General features: G+C 36.5%; 1 long non-coding RNA gene across 1 annotated transcript in view; it reads right to left on the bottom strand.

Annotated features, from left to right (window-relative positions):
* Positions 1 to 669: 669 nt before the first annotated feature.
* The window catches only part of LOC135075665 (uncharacterized), a 218928-nt gene continuing 205397 nt past the window's right edge, over positions 670 to 14200 (bottom strand). Inside the window, exon 4 of the long non-coding RNA XR_010258086.1 lies at positions 670 to 735. This is a non-coding gene — a long non-coding RNA (uncharacterized LOC135075665). The remainder of the gene's footprint in view (positions 736 to 14200) is intronic.

Below are 14200 nucleotides of genomic sequence, written 5' to 3'. Positions count from 1 at the left end.
CTCTGACGGGGCGGTGAGCAGCAGCATGGCGGCAGCGAGCCAGACAGAGCCGGGCTTGCTGGACGATGTCTCACGTCACCTTGGATCGTGTCTCACCTGTGGTGGTGTCTCAGGATAGGAGTGTGCTCGAAGGCTCGGTGGTCGGGCCTCAGCTCTGACGGGGCGGTGAGCAGCAGCATGGCGGCAGCGAGCCAGACAGAGCCGGGCTTGCTGGACGATGTCTCACGCCACCTTGGATCGTGTCTCACCTGTGGTGGTGTCTCAGGATAGGAGTGTGCTCGAAGGCTCGGTGGTCGGGCCTCAGCTCTGACGGGGCGGTGAGCAGCAGCATGGTGGCAGCGAGCCAGACAGAGCCGGGCGTGCTGGACGATGTCTCACGCCACCTTGGATGGTGTCTCACCTGTGGTGGTGTCTCAGGATAGGAGTGTGCTCGAAGGCTCGGTGGTCGGGCCTCAGCTCTGACGGGGCGGTGAGCAGCAGCATGGCGGCAGCGAGCCAGACAGAGCCGGGCATGCTGGACGATGTCTCACGCCACCTTGGATGGTGTCTCACCTGTGGTGGTGTCTCAGGATAGGAGTGTGCTCGAAGGCTCGGTGGTCGGGCCTCAGCTCTGACGGGGCGGTGAGCAGCAGCATGGCGGCAGCGAGCCAGACAGAGCCGGGCATACTGGACGATGTCTCATGCCATCTTCGACGAATGCTTGCTCCATGTCGTTGAGCGCACGGTCATTTTAATCTGGAACAAGGAAATATTTCGTTAAAGATTTTTTCTTTCAAGCGATAAGAGTTTACGTCTCAATTATAATAAAACTTTATTTACATTATTAATTTTTCTTCTTCATAAGGTTCTAAAATGTTAAATGTTCTGTTAAATAAAATGATCAAAAAAGAACACGTCAATCTCAATAATATAACTTATAAACATTTTGTGTAACTCAATCTTATCCAGATCACAATTTCCGTTCTAATTACTTTGCTCTCTGATATTGAAAAATTGAAAATATTGTAGACTTATTATTTTTATCTCATTGAACCAAACCGTCCAAGACGTCGAAATCTTTGCCAACTCCTTAGAGTGTTTTGTAAAAAAATTAAGATTGTATTTGTCTACTAACCATAAATAGATGTAAGTACTTACTAACATTAAATGTAATTTCAAATTGGCAATGTGAGCGCTTTGGATATATCTGTAAGCTTACTTGCATTTTAATTAAATAAATAAATAAATAAATTGAAACATGTTTTTGTTACAGGTAAGTTCCACAAAAATCTTATACGACGCTTCAAGAGAGGGATAAGGTATTTTACATTAAAACGTTTATGAGTTCGAGAGTGAAAACACTGATCGCTGCGGGCAACACTTTCACATTGTAAACCCACAGCCCATTGTCTTTCATTCAATTGCCGGGGGACCGGCCTGAACACAACAACAAGCTATCGATATGATGAACTTTCACATCAGAGTGGTTAATTAAACGGAAAATGTATAAAGTATGTACCTCAAAGTTCGTTCGTTGCTTTACATCCAAATGATGTCTACTGCTGAACAACAGTGAAAATTGTGTATTTTACTAGCTGACGCAGCAATAAATTTAAGAAACTCATTTTATTTTTGCAATTAGGCTTTCAAAAAGCACTTTTACACGTCCCAGTATAACCCTGCCACTGCTAGGGGACAATAAATGGGCCACTGCTGAGAAGAAGCAGCGCAAGAAACCCAGTCACTATTGTTTGTTGTTGTTTTGCATCTAGAGGTATGAAAAATAGTTTACGCTCTATCCGGCCTCCGTCACTCGCCTATGTCGGCCGAGATAATTAATAACCTACAGCGCGTGACAACTCCGAGTTGCAAATCAGTCGGGGCCGCCACGCGCCTGTGAGTACACGCGTACCTACACGCTCGGTCGATCATCGTCGCAATCAAGGTTTATTGTTCCAACAGCACTGTTACTCTTCTTTAGAATGGACAATCGTAATCCTAAGGAATAATTAACTGAAGTAAATTAACTAATTTAAAAAAATACAGTTTTTAAATAATTTTGAAGGACTTTATAGCCAAAAACTGTAGCAAAAACATTCTTTTAGCTAAAAGTCTTCCTGTATTAACAAGATTGAAATACCGATTCTCTTAGCGTAACGACATCAGTGAATCCATATTTACACAGAAACCTTGCTGGCGGCAGGCTAGACGTGATCCGGCAGCTAATTAGGTTTCTTTTGAGTTTGTTTTCTGTAGCGACCTAAATAAAAATATGGATACAGTAGGCTCACTCATTTTTGTCTGAAAAGTTCTCAAGTGGACCGACGATCTGGTGAAAGTCGCAGGAGGTGCCTGGATGCGGGTGGGGCAGGACCGGTCGCTATGGAAATCCCTGGGAGAGGCCTTTGCCTTTGAACAGCAGCGGACGTCTTTTGGCTGAAACGACTTATTGTCTGATAGGTAGGTGAACTACGATGCATGTTCAAAGCTGAACGCTAAGCGTGATGATGGCGTAAACAACAAGTGGTACGGATGACAGTTAAAACCAAGGTATACATAGTGGCATCATCAGTCATCAAATCTTTAAGTTTAAATAGGTGCAGTTTTGAAACAAAAATTAGTACGATACGGTACGAGTCCACCTATCTATGACAATATTTTTAAAATACATATTTTCGGATACTCTCGTAGGTACATGTACTCGAATGTGCCTAAATGTTTTTTTTTCCACGCAGCTTAGCGTAAACATTTTGATTTCATTCCAGGTTATAATAATATGGATTTAATTACACTGTCTCATGTCTAATTGAAAGTCAGAAAAAAGTCCAAGAATATTTCGAGTGACAACTTATTATACCTTTGAAGGACCTTAATACCTATCCAGTTACTTTGATTAGGTTGATAATTAAAATTAGGAACTTTTAGAATAGGTACGTGACTAATTAGCCCATACTTTAGGACATATTTTTTTTCGTATTATTTACGGCTATGATATCTATCCCAACTAATATTATAAATGCGAAAGTAACTCTGTCTGTCTGTCTGTCTGTCTGTCTGTCTGTCTGTCTGTCTGTTACGCTTTCCCGCTTAAACCTCGCAACCGATTTTGATGAAATTTGGCATAGAGATAGTTTGAGTCCCGGGAAAGAACATAGGATAGTTTTTATCCCGGTTTTTGAAACAGGGACGCGCGCGATAAAGTTTTTCTGTGACAGACAAAATTCCACGCGGGCGAAGCCGCGGGCGGAAAGCTAGTACTTATAATAAATCTGTAGAGAGGTCAATTCTGTACATGAAATATATTTTCAAAATAACTATCAGGGGGTATTTAGTGATCGATACTGATGCCAAAAATGCAATCAGTAAAATTTTTGTCTGTCTGTCTGTCTGTCTGTCTGTCTGTCTGTCTGTCTGTATGTTCCTTATAGAAACAAAAACTACTCAACGGATTTTAACGAAACTTGGTACAATTATTCTTCATACTCCTGGGCAGGTTATAGGATACTTAGGAATACCCACGGGAACGGGAATTAGCGGGAAAATCCTTTTGTATGAAAAATCTAAACCGCTTAAGTTAGACGCTTGAAATTTGGCATGCAGGTACCTTAGTAAACTTAAAGCTTAGTTACAACAGGATATTGCAAAATTCCCACGGGAACGGGAGTTAGTGGGAAAAAACATTTGTATGAAAAAATCTAAACCGCGTAAGATAGACCCTTGAAATTTGGCATGAAGGTACCTTAGTAAACTTAAAGCTTAGTTATAACTGGATATTGCAAAATTCCCACGGGAACGGGAGTTAGCGGGAAAAAACATTTGTATGAAAAATCTAAACCGCGTAAGATAGACGCTTGAAATTTGGCATGCAGGTACCTTAGTAAACTTAAAGCTTAGTTACAACAGGATATTGCAAAATTCCCACGGGAACGGGAGTTAGCGGGAAAAAAAATTGTATGAAAAAATCTGAACCGCGTAAGATAGATGAAGGGGGGGGTAAAACGAGATCCACGCGTACGAAGTCGCGGGCGGCCGCTAGTAATTAATAAAATCAACTACAAGATTACTTAGAATCAAGTTTAAGAGATCAAGAGTATGTCTTTCTTTAATAAAAAACAACCTTGTCTAAACATTTTTCATCTGTTTATATTTGTTTAAACGACTATAGTATGACCGGTTAAATGAGACCTCGCCTGCGGAACGCGGGGGCACAGGGGCGGGACGAGAACGGGGACCGTGCGGGGTGCGGGCGGGGATGATATAAAAGAGATAAATTTCACTAGATAGTTCTCAAGATATGTGACGTCACAGTGAAGTGGTTAACGGTAAACAGGTGGTGATAAATTTTGTAAAATAAATTATTTTCTAATAAAGAAAATAAATTATTTTTAATAAAGAAAATAATTTATTTTATAATAAAGAAAATAATTTATTTTATAAAATTTTAATGAAACAATTCATGTCGTATTTCATGTAAAATTTATTGTGTGCAAGATGTATCCAAATTATTAATCAATCACTTATGTCCTTAACAATATCACTAGAACTTGATTCTTCACTTTCAAAGCAGCCATCATCCAAATTATCTGAATCATCGTGCACATTAATAATAAAATCAACAACGTCATCTAGAACTCCGTCGTGTTCGCAATATTCATCCGCTACAATGCTCCCACTTTTCTACGGAATATTCAGCAAATAAATTTTCCAACATATTTTTTTCTGGTCCAAATTGGAGTCGATACTTTTTTCTGCTAGCTGTCTTTTTATATCACCTCAGACCAACTCAATTGGGTTCAGGTCTGGGTGGTAAGGAGGCAAACGCAACACTTCATGGCCCTTTGCTTTCAATAACTCATCAATTTTATATAATAATATGTCCTCTTGTAATGGCTTTTAATTAATTTGGATAAATCATCCTTTTTTAATTTATCATCAAAAGGCACCTCATGTCGTCGTAGCCAATCTTGCATTTCTGGCTTGGTAGAGGCCATAGTCGGCTTTTTTTCTACACTAACCGAATGATAAGCTGCATTATCCATTACTATTACTGAATTTGGTGGAATATTAGGCATCAGCTTTTCATTTAGCCATTTACTGAAATTCACGAATTTAATTGTATCGTGATAATCACCTGTTTTACATTTGGATTTAAATATCACAAGTGCTCCATCTACAAATCCAGTGTAGCCACCACAATGTATGATGATTTACCAATATGAGACAATACTCCGTGTTCATCCTTTGATTGCCAACATTTTGAAACGTTATGAGACGCATTGACATAAGTTTCATCAAGATATAAAATATGTCTTCCTTCTCTACGATACTTTTTAACAGTATTTAGATATTTCCACCTCCATTTGACTGTTCAATAAGGAGTTTCCTTTCAGATCCGCATTTTTGAAATGTAAAACCTAGGTCAAGTAATAATAATCTTAAATATTCTCTGCCGCAGTATAATACATTATCTTCTCTAAGGGTAGCGTTCAAGGATTTCAGAGTTGGTATTTTTTTTTTAAATGTGTAATACTGAGTAACTTTTCTTCTTATCACGGCTTTTTTGAAATCATCTACTTCCACCCTTTTCCTGCGGCTTTGTTTCGATTTCTTCGGTGATTTAAATTTTTCGTTGTTTTTTTAATAATTTTCCTTGTTGTACAATTCTGGATACAGTCTTTTCCGATAGTCCAGTAACGTTTGCTACGGTTTTGTTTAATGGTATATCTTGTTGATATTCATCAGAATTTGGATCCAGTTTTTTTTTCTAAAATATTCATAAACGTTAAAAGCTATTTGCTTGCACTGACTATTAATTTTGTCCGAAAATCTTTCGATTCATCTTAAAAATGTAATCTCATGTATAGCCCTCACAAAGCGTCCGTAACAAATAACACAAGCGATCGCTAGCCGCATCGCCAGCGAAATGAATTTTGACAAGAATGCGCCTGCCGCCCGCACCCCGTACAGTCCCCGTTTTCGTCACGCCCCTGTGTCCCCGCGTTCCGCAGGCGAGGACTCATTTAACCGGCCTACCTATAGGTAATTATTGGAAAAATAAATTAAGTCCTAATTGAAAACTAGAGATTAATTTAACATTCTTGTTGGCGCAGAGAAAATGTTTGATCAACACAAAATAATTAAGCTATATTAATTTTCTCTGCTTCGATAATTTGGGAAGCCTTTCAATGGATCCAGGGCAGGAGGTGGAAGGAACGGTAATACTCGATCGACTTCAAATAGTATTATGAACTGAAGTAATTAATTATTACAACTGTTATTCAATATTTTGGAGGTTATTATGATCAATGGAAGAACATTCAATGAAAAATAACTTGATATTTATTTCTAACTAAGCGGCCACCTGCGAATTTTTACGCGTGGATCCCAATTGCCATTTTATCGTTTTATGGGTTGAATTTTACAAAATCCCGTCTTAGTGAGTACCTACGTTCTAAAAGGAACCCCCATGTTAAATTTGAGACTCCTAGCACTTGCAGTTTCTGAGATTTCGTGATGAGTCAGTCAGTGACCTTTCGCTTTTTAAACAATTCGTTTTATCAATGTAGGTAAAGGTACATTTTCATTAGTTTCAGTTTCGAAGTAGGTACTTACATGTTTATCTTAAATTAAAAATTTGCAAAAAATTACATACCTACTGGTTGGCATAATTATATTGGTTGGTAAATACATCCTTGTTTTCAAATACAGGCAAAATTACTTACTTTATCCACCACAATGTTTTTGGGCTTAGAAGCAAACATGTTTCTCAAACTCATTTGAAGTGACATCACGTCTGCTGTCTAATGAAAGATACACAGCCGCTGTTCTCTCCAGTGCTAAGTTAATTTAACAATAACAGGCCAATTTTAAGAAAAGGATAAACGCTAAGAAGTTAAGAACCCATTTTGTTTGGCAAGGTGCCAGGCAGCACCTATACGAAAAGATAATATTGGTATTCGTAACATTTTGTATTACCATAAGTGTTACTGCAATGAATTCTAGTCTGTTCTACATTAGCCACTGTGCGGATTGGACCCATTAATAACACAATTAGGAAATGGAGTTACTTTATTCTAAATTTATATTTATATAACTCAAAGTTGACTGACTGACTGACTGACATAGTGATCTATCAACACACAGCCCAAACCACTGGACGGATCGGGCTGAAATTTGGCATGCAGTTAGATGTTATGACGTAGGCTAAGAAAGGATTTTACGAAACTCCACCCCTAAGAGGGTAAAACGGGATCCACGCGTACCTACGAAGTAATATGAAGCTTCAATAGATTTAGGTATCGCAGTATCGACTGCCAAAATAAAGAGAACGCTTGTCAAACGAGAGAATATTGTAGTGAACTCACCCCTAACTCCTAAATCTCTCTCGGAACAATATGGGATGAACTAAATTGTCGAATCGCGCGCAATCAATCATTCGATTGCACAAACCGGTTTTGCGGGCGTCGAGACACTCAACAACGCGTAACAATGTCACTCTTTACGAATATTACACATTAACACAATTACTACACACACACCTATACAAACAGTTTTATCTTTTTATTAGTATTCTTTTCATTAGTATTCTTAATAAACGTAGTCATATCATCCTTACCGATTTCCCGCCTTTTGTATTTATCTGTGCACTAATATTACTATTTATGTATGTTTATCTAGACAATTTTATGCAGCTTTTTTATTTTTTTATTTTACCAATGGTCCGTGACCCTCACTCGGCATGGGGCACTCTGAAAACCAGCGCCGTGGCCTTCGTCACCGTGGGCCACGGCATATGCTGAGTTGCAGTGGGCATCTTGTTGGTGAATGGGTGGCACTGCTCAGTTTACTCTTGTTTTTATTTTTTTCTTCTTTTATTATTATGTGCCACTGTCATGTCTATGTAATTGCCTGTATTTGTGTGATGTCCACTGTAATAAATGTATCTTTCTTTCTTTCTTTCTTTCTTAAATCAGTTGTCTTGCGCGTTATCGACGGTAAAATCGATTAAATGGCATGATAACCGTTTATCACACCATTTTATCGATTTTACGCGATAGGCCTATATATTTTGACGTCTAAAATCATCGATCAGATGTTATCACGGCATCCTAGCCAGGCTGGAGGGGTTGTTCTGGTGAATATACCTACTATGTACTAACTGGTTTTTTTTTAAACCGATTTTCATTAATGATTCCGCGCATCCCGCGCACCGCGCGCGGTTGTGTTTTGAGAGGCTCCGTTATAAAAATATCTGCTTTCATAGTAAAAGTACGATTTTTAGAGATTTTTTTACATCTACATCAAGATAAACGTTTATTAAATCGAACTGTGCTATAATTTTTCAATAACCAAAGGACCTGTGAAGTGTATAAACAGAAAACTAAACCAAAACATCGTTGTGACAGTGAATATTTAAAACAGTGTACGTAGTGAGTGTCGGCGATCAGCTGTGACTCAGCTGACTAACAAGTGCAAACGACTTTTGCCGATCTTGCACGACACCTCGCTTCGACAACGTCATAGCAGAAACATTATTCAAAATTTGACCACACTAGCTAAGAGCTGGCTGGTGTTGCGGTTAAGGAATCGCTGTATACGCAGGAAGGCCCCAGTTCGAATCCAAGATACATTTTATTTTTTGTTTTTCTATTTTTTTGCTTTTGTTTTTTACAATGTCAACAAAAGCACCTGATAGTAAAAATGCTACTAACAGCAATGGACGAAAAACAACAAAATGTTTTAAATGCAAAGCCATGGTTGACGTAAAAAGCACAGTATTATGCTCTTCATGTAAAAATCGGTATGAGTTTGACTGTGTAGGTCTATCGGAAAAACTCTATCGTTTAAAGGAGCCAAACACAAGGAAGAACTGGAAGTGTAAAGAATGCAAATCCAAAGCGTCTAGCAAACAAGAGGAGACCTCCAACGTCATGACTCGAAAAAAATGCCTGGCCTCCAAGTTGGCGGAACCGAAGGACAACGTGATACTGCCGGCTACAACAATACAAACGATAACCAACACACCAAGCGAGCCCTCTAGTCCTGCGCACCGTTCCTCTACCAACAGTGAGCTAAACGACTCCCATGTTCTCACAGAAATTGACACTTCAGTAGAGATGTCTCGGATGACAGACCACCTCTCTAGAAGTCTGGATCTAACACTAACTGATTCGGTCACAGTTCATGAAATGAAAGAAATGATAACTCAGCTAAAGACAGAACTCGAATATACGCAAAATGAACTTGACAGCACAATATTGAGAAACATTGAACTTGATAGACATATAGAAAAATTATTAAAGGAAAACAGTACATTAAAGATGTTATGCCAATCGCCGCTACTGGAAACTAGTCGAAGCTCAGGCAATCAATGTAGATCCAATTCCAAAGTTACAGGGAGTCCGTCTATATTTACGACTCCTAAAACCTCATCAAGCAGTCATCATAACAGGGATGGCGAAGAGGACAAAAAAATCAAAACGCTTCAACTCAGAATAACACACCTCGAATACAAATTGAAGACTGCAGAGAATGAAATAGCTGATCTAAATAACAACATTATTTCGCTCAAACAAAGAATAACTATTCCTAAAAGCTCTACACAGCAAAGGCCTAAAAGTACAGGAGGAGATATTCAGGACTACACAAAGAAAATTTTTATTGTGGGCACACAGCAATGTATCAACCTATCAGCCGCGCTAATACGCTCCAGAGAAAATAATGTCTACGGGAAATATAAAGTGAGAGCAGAATTAAAGCCGTTTGCTTTTAGCACCGAGGTATTACGGGATTATCAGACATTTAAGCTATCGGAAAAGGATAAGCTTGTAATTAGTATCGGTGAAAACGATTATAGTCAACATACAGTTCTATCACAGATTCGTTCCTTATGTAAAACATTTGCCAACAACAATATTATTGTTCTCAATGTTTTTAAAAATAAATACCTGAATGTGTACGATTTAAACAAAAATATTGAAAAGACATGTAAAGAATACAAAAACTGCCACTTTGTTTACTGCGATTATAATAATTTGTATAACATGTGTAATTCCATCAACCACGTAATTAATTGTATTGACTATCATGAAGAATACTTAGACCCTAAAATACTCAAGAATTTGATATTCCGTAATAAACCAAGTCTGGAGAAAAAAATACGTAAAGGTACAATTCCATATTATTTTACGCGGAAACAACCTCTGAATGACAATGTGGGGCGGGTTTCCTCAGGCAACTCTGATGATAATATAGGGTCACAATATAAAAAAGGAACTATACCCCATTATTTTCCCAAATTAACAAAGAACACTTTTTTTCGATCCTAAACCTTTAAGTTTTAAAATAATGCATCAGAATATTGCCAGTGTTCTTTCCAAACAATCTTTGCTAGAGTTAACGTTAGAAAACTTACGAGAGGAAGATTGCATTCCCAATATCTTATGTCTAACCGAAACGTTCCTAAAAGCTGGGTATGACAATTATATAAAAGTAAAAGATTACAATATAGCGGCTTCCTTTTGTAGGGATAAAAAACGAGGCGGAACATGCATTTTAATAAAGAATAACATTGACTTTAGAGAACTAACTTACCTCCATAAATATGCAACTCAGAAATTATTTGAAATTTGTGGTATTGAGATTCCTGTCTATAATATGGTCATAATCTGCTTATACAGAACTCCTACATCTGACCCTAATATATTTTTGGACAAATTAAACCTTACTCTACATGACATAACAAGAAAATATAAGACTAGTACTAAAATCGTTATAGCAGGTGACATTAATATAAATACTTTCAAAATAGGTAAAATCACGTCTCATTTACAGGATCTATGCAATGGATACAACTTAAAAATCCATATTAACGTCCCCACGCGAAAGGACTCTTGCATCGACCATATTCTTAGTAATATTAAAAATGCGGAAGCAACTGTGTTACCTTTGGGTTTGTCAGACCATGAGACTGCACAACTCTTAAGCTTCCCAGTAAGCCAGAAAGAGTTAAAACCTGATTCTTATTTTACATTTAGGAAAGATTACTCTTACTTAAATATCAAAAAATTTAAAGAATGCCTGAACAGACTATCATGGTCTGAGATCTATGCGGAAACTAATGTTAACATAGCTTTCAATAAGTTTCAGGAAACATTCGCCATGTTCTATAGTCTTTGCTTTCCAAACATACGAATTAGGAAACAGGTCACATATAGAAACAACCATAAATGGATGAGCAAAGGGCTAAAAAATTGCTGTACAAATAAAAGAGCTCTTCGATTTCGTTATTATAAAAATAAATCAACAGCAAATAGAACAAAATACCTTACATACTCTAAAATCTTAAAAAAATGTATATATAGATCGAAAAAAATATGTAACATACAGTATATAAATAAAAGTGACAACAAGTGTAGAGCTACTTGGACGGTTATAAAAAACGAAATTGATAACAAAAACCTTAATGACATTTCCTCAATAAATTCCAATGGCATTATTATTAAAAACCCAAGTGACATAGCTAATGTATTTAATGACCATTTCATTGACATATCCAATAAGCCTTTGCCAATTAATATGCAGCATCAATTTAAAAAGAGACATGGTATATCAAATTCAATTTTCCTTAAACCAATGACACATTATGACATTAAAAAAGAAATACTGACATTAAAAAATACAAATTCAGAAGGATATGACGGGATCAGTACAAAAATAATTAAATCCAGTATAAATGAATTAGCAGACATCTTGACTCATCTGGTAAATATATCTTTTAAATCAGGAATTTTCCCAGAAGCACTTAAGGTGTCGGTGGTAAAGCCACTTTACAAAAAAGGTCATAAAGACGATGTTAACAATTATCGTCCTATTACACTTATTACGATATTTTCCAAAATATTTGAAAAGTGCATGTATAGAAGGCTTCTAGATTTTTGTACTAAATTTGAGATCATAACAAATGATCAATTCGGTTTCCAAAAAGATAAATCTACGACATTAGCTTCTTTTTCACTCTTGGATTCTATACTAGATAATATTAACAAAAATCGCCTCACAACCGGTCTATTCTTTGATTTGTCTAAGGCATTTGATTTCGTCTCTCACAAAATATTACTAAAAAAACTAGACGATATCGGCATAAGGGGTGTGACGAATCAATGGATAGAGTCATACTTGACCAATAGAAAGCAGTGTGTCACCATTGCTAAGGTTGAGAAAAAAGAGATGATTTCTCATTCTTCGCATTATCGCGTAACTCAAAAGGGTGTTCCCCAGGGAAGTATTCTAGGGCCTTTATTGTTCCTATTATATGTAAATGACATAACTGACGCGACAAACCACAAGTGCATCTTATATGCTGATGACATCTCAATAATAGTGACCACGGATAAGACAGATAACTCGATATTGAATCATGAGACTGACATTAATGACACTGTTGATAATATAATAGAATGGCTTGAGAGTAACAATTTGACAATTAATTTAAATAAATCGGTATTTGTACAATTTAACAAATCAAAACACGCGAAGTATAATTTTAAGCTAAATATTAATAAAATTCAGCAAGCACAGTGTATAAAATTTTTAGGTATTACTATTGACGAGGATTTAAACTGGAAGCAGCATATTGAGAACATATGTAACAGAATAAATAAATTTGGATATGCCCTAAATCACGTTAAAAAGGTAACAAACAGTAAAACGGCTGTTATGTCTTATAGGGCATATGTAGAATCAATAGCACGCTACGGCCTTATGCTATGGGGCAATAGCACAGACAAAAATAGAGCCTTTATAGCCCAAAAGAGATGCATCAGAGCAATCTGTGGAATTCCGCCTAGGGAATCATGTAGACCATTGTTTAAAGATCTTGGTTTATTACCTTTACCTTCACTATATATTTTGGAAATCTGTAACTTTGTACATAAAAACAAAGGATTGTTCAAAAAAGCGAATGACATACAAAACTCTAGACAGCGCAGAAACCCGCATAAATTGGTGTTAAAAGTTATTCCAAAATCTGACAAATACGGTAAAAGTTGCCTGGCTATGTGTGTAAGAGTGTTCAACAAGTTACCGAATGAATTTAAAGATTTGAAGTCTGGACCGTTTAAAAAGAAATTGTATGATTGGCTCCATAACAAAAATTTTTACAGTATTAAGGAATATTTTAATCATAATTTGACATAGATAGAATTTGACATAAATACTTAATTGTTTGACAATGAATGTAATAGAATAATCTCTCTTTAATGTAATTTGGTATACAATATTTTATTGAAATGACATTTTATGAAAATGATTTGCATGCTATTTTTAAAAGGCTAAACATGAGCACATTGTAAAAACCAACATCCTTATACCATGTTTGAAGCAAATAAAGACATTCTTATTCATTCTTATTCTTATTCTTATTCTGATTCATAAGTATTCTTTGGTACTTTTCTGAAACAAAATAAAGGCAAAAGAATCACAAAAGTTTATTTAAGGTTGAGTTAAAATGTTGACATTCTATTAATTTATTTGTGTAAAAGATTTTATCAAAGTATTTAGGACGCGAAGTGTCCGTCAATTTTGAATCTTTTGTTCGTTTTCCTTGTTGATTGTTTGCGAAATCCCAAAAGTACGGTCCGAGCAAACAAAAATCAAATTAAGTTTTCAAAGGTTTGGCAAAGGACGATTAGAGAGCAGGAATTTAAATGATCTAGTTACAACTCTATGTCTTACAGGAAAATATTTTTTTGTAAGCAGTTTTATTTATTTATTTTTTGTGCAGGACAAGGCAGGTATTTGACCGCAATCGTACCTGGTGTTAAGTTTGTATTTGACATAGGCTCTACATTCGTGCAAATAGGCTGTGTTCATTATGCACATGAAATAAAAACTCTAAATTTTAGTATGAAAAACCTTAAAAAATATTGTTTTTTTACTTCACCGACGCCGTCTCCTTTTCTTTAGGCGGTAACTTGTCCAAAATTACACACTCTCTCTAAAAAAGTAACCGTTTTCTTCATTATGTAACTTAGTATAAAGTATATTATGGTTGTATGTATTTGTATCTGTTGGTTACTGTTATAAATTCACTGTAGTACAAGCTATTTTATTAGTCTACGGCTGACTAATTAGTATAATAGAGCAGTTAATGTCTCCATTTCAATAATAATTGATGTTTAAATTCCAATTACGATATTAATCCAGCAGCAGCATAACAAAC

This window comes from Ostrinia nubilalis, chromosome 10 (genome assembly GCF_963855985.1).
Source record: "Ostrinia nubilalis chromosome 10, ilOstNubi1.1, whole genome shotgun sequence".
Taxonomy (NCBI): Eukaryota; Metazoa; Arthropoda; class Insecta; order Lepidoptera; family Crambidae; genus Ostrinia; species Ostrinia nubilalis.
The sequence above is the reverse complement of the archived record's forward strand: the minus strand, read 5'-3'. Positions and strand labels throughout refer to the sequence as shown.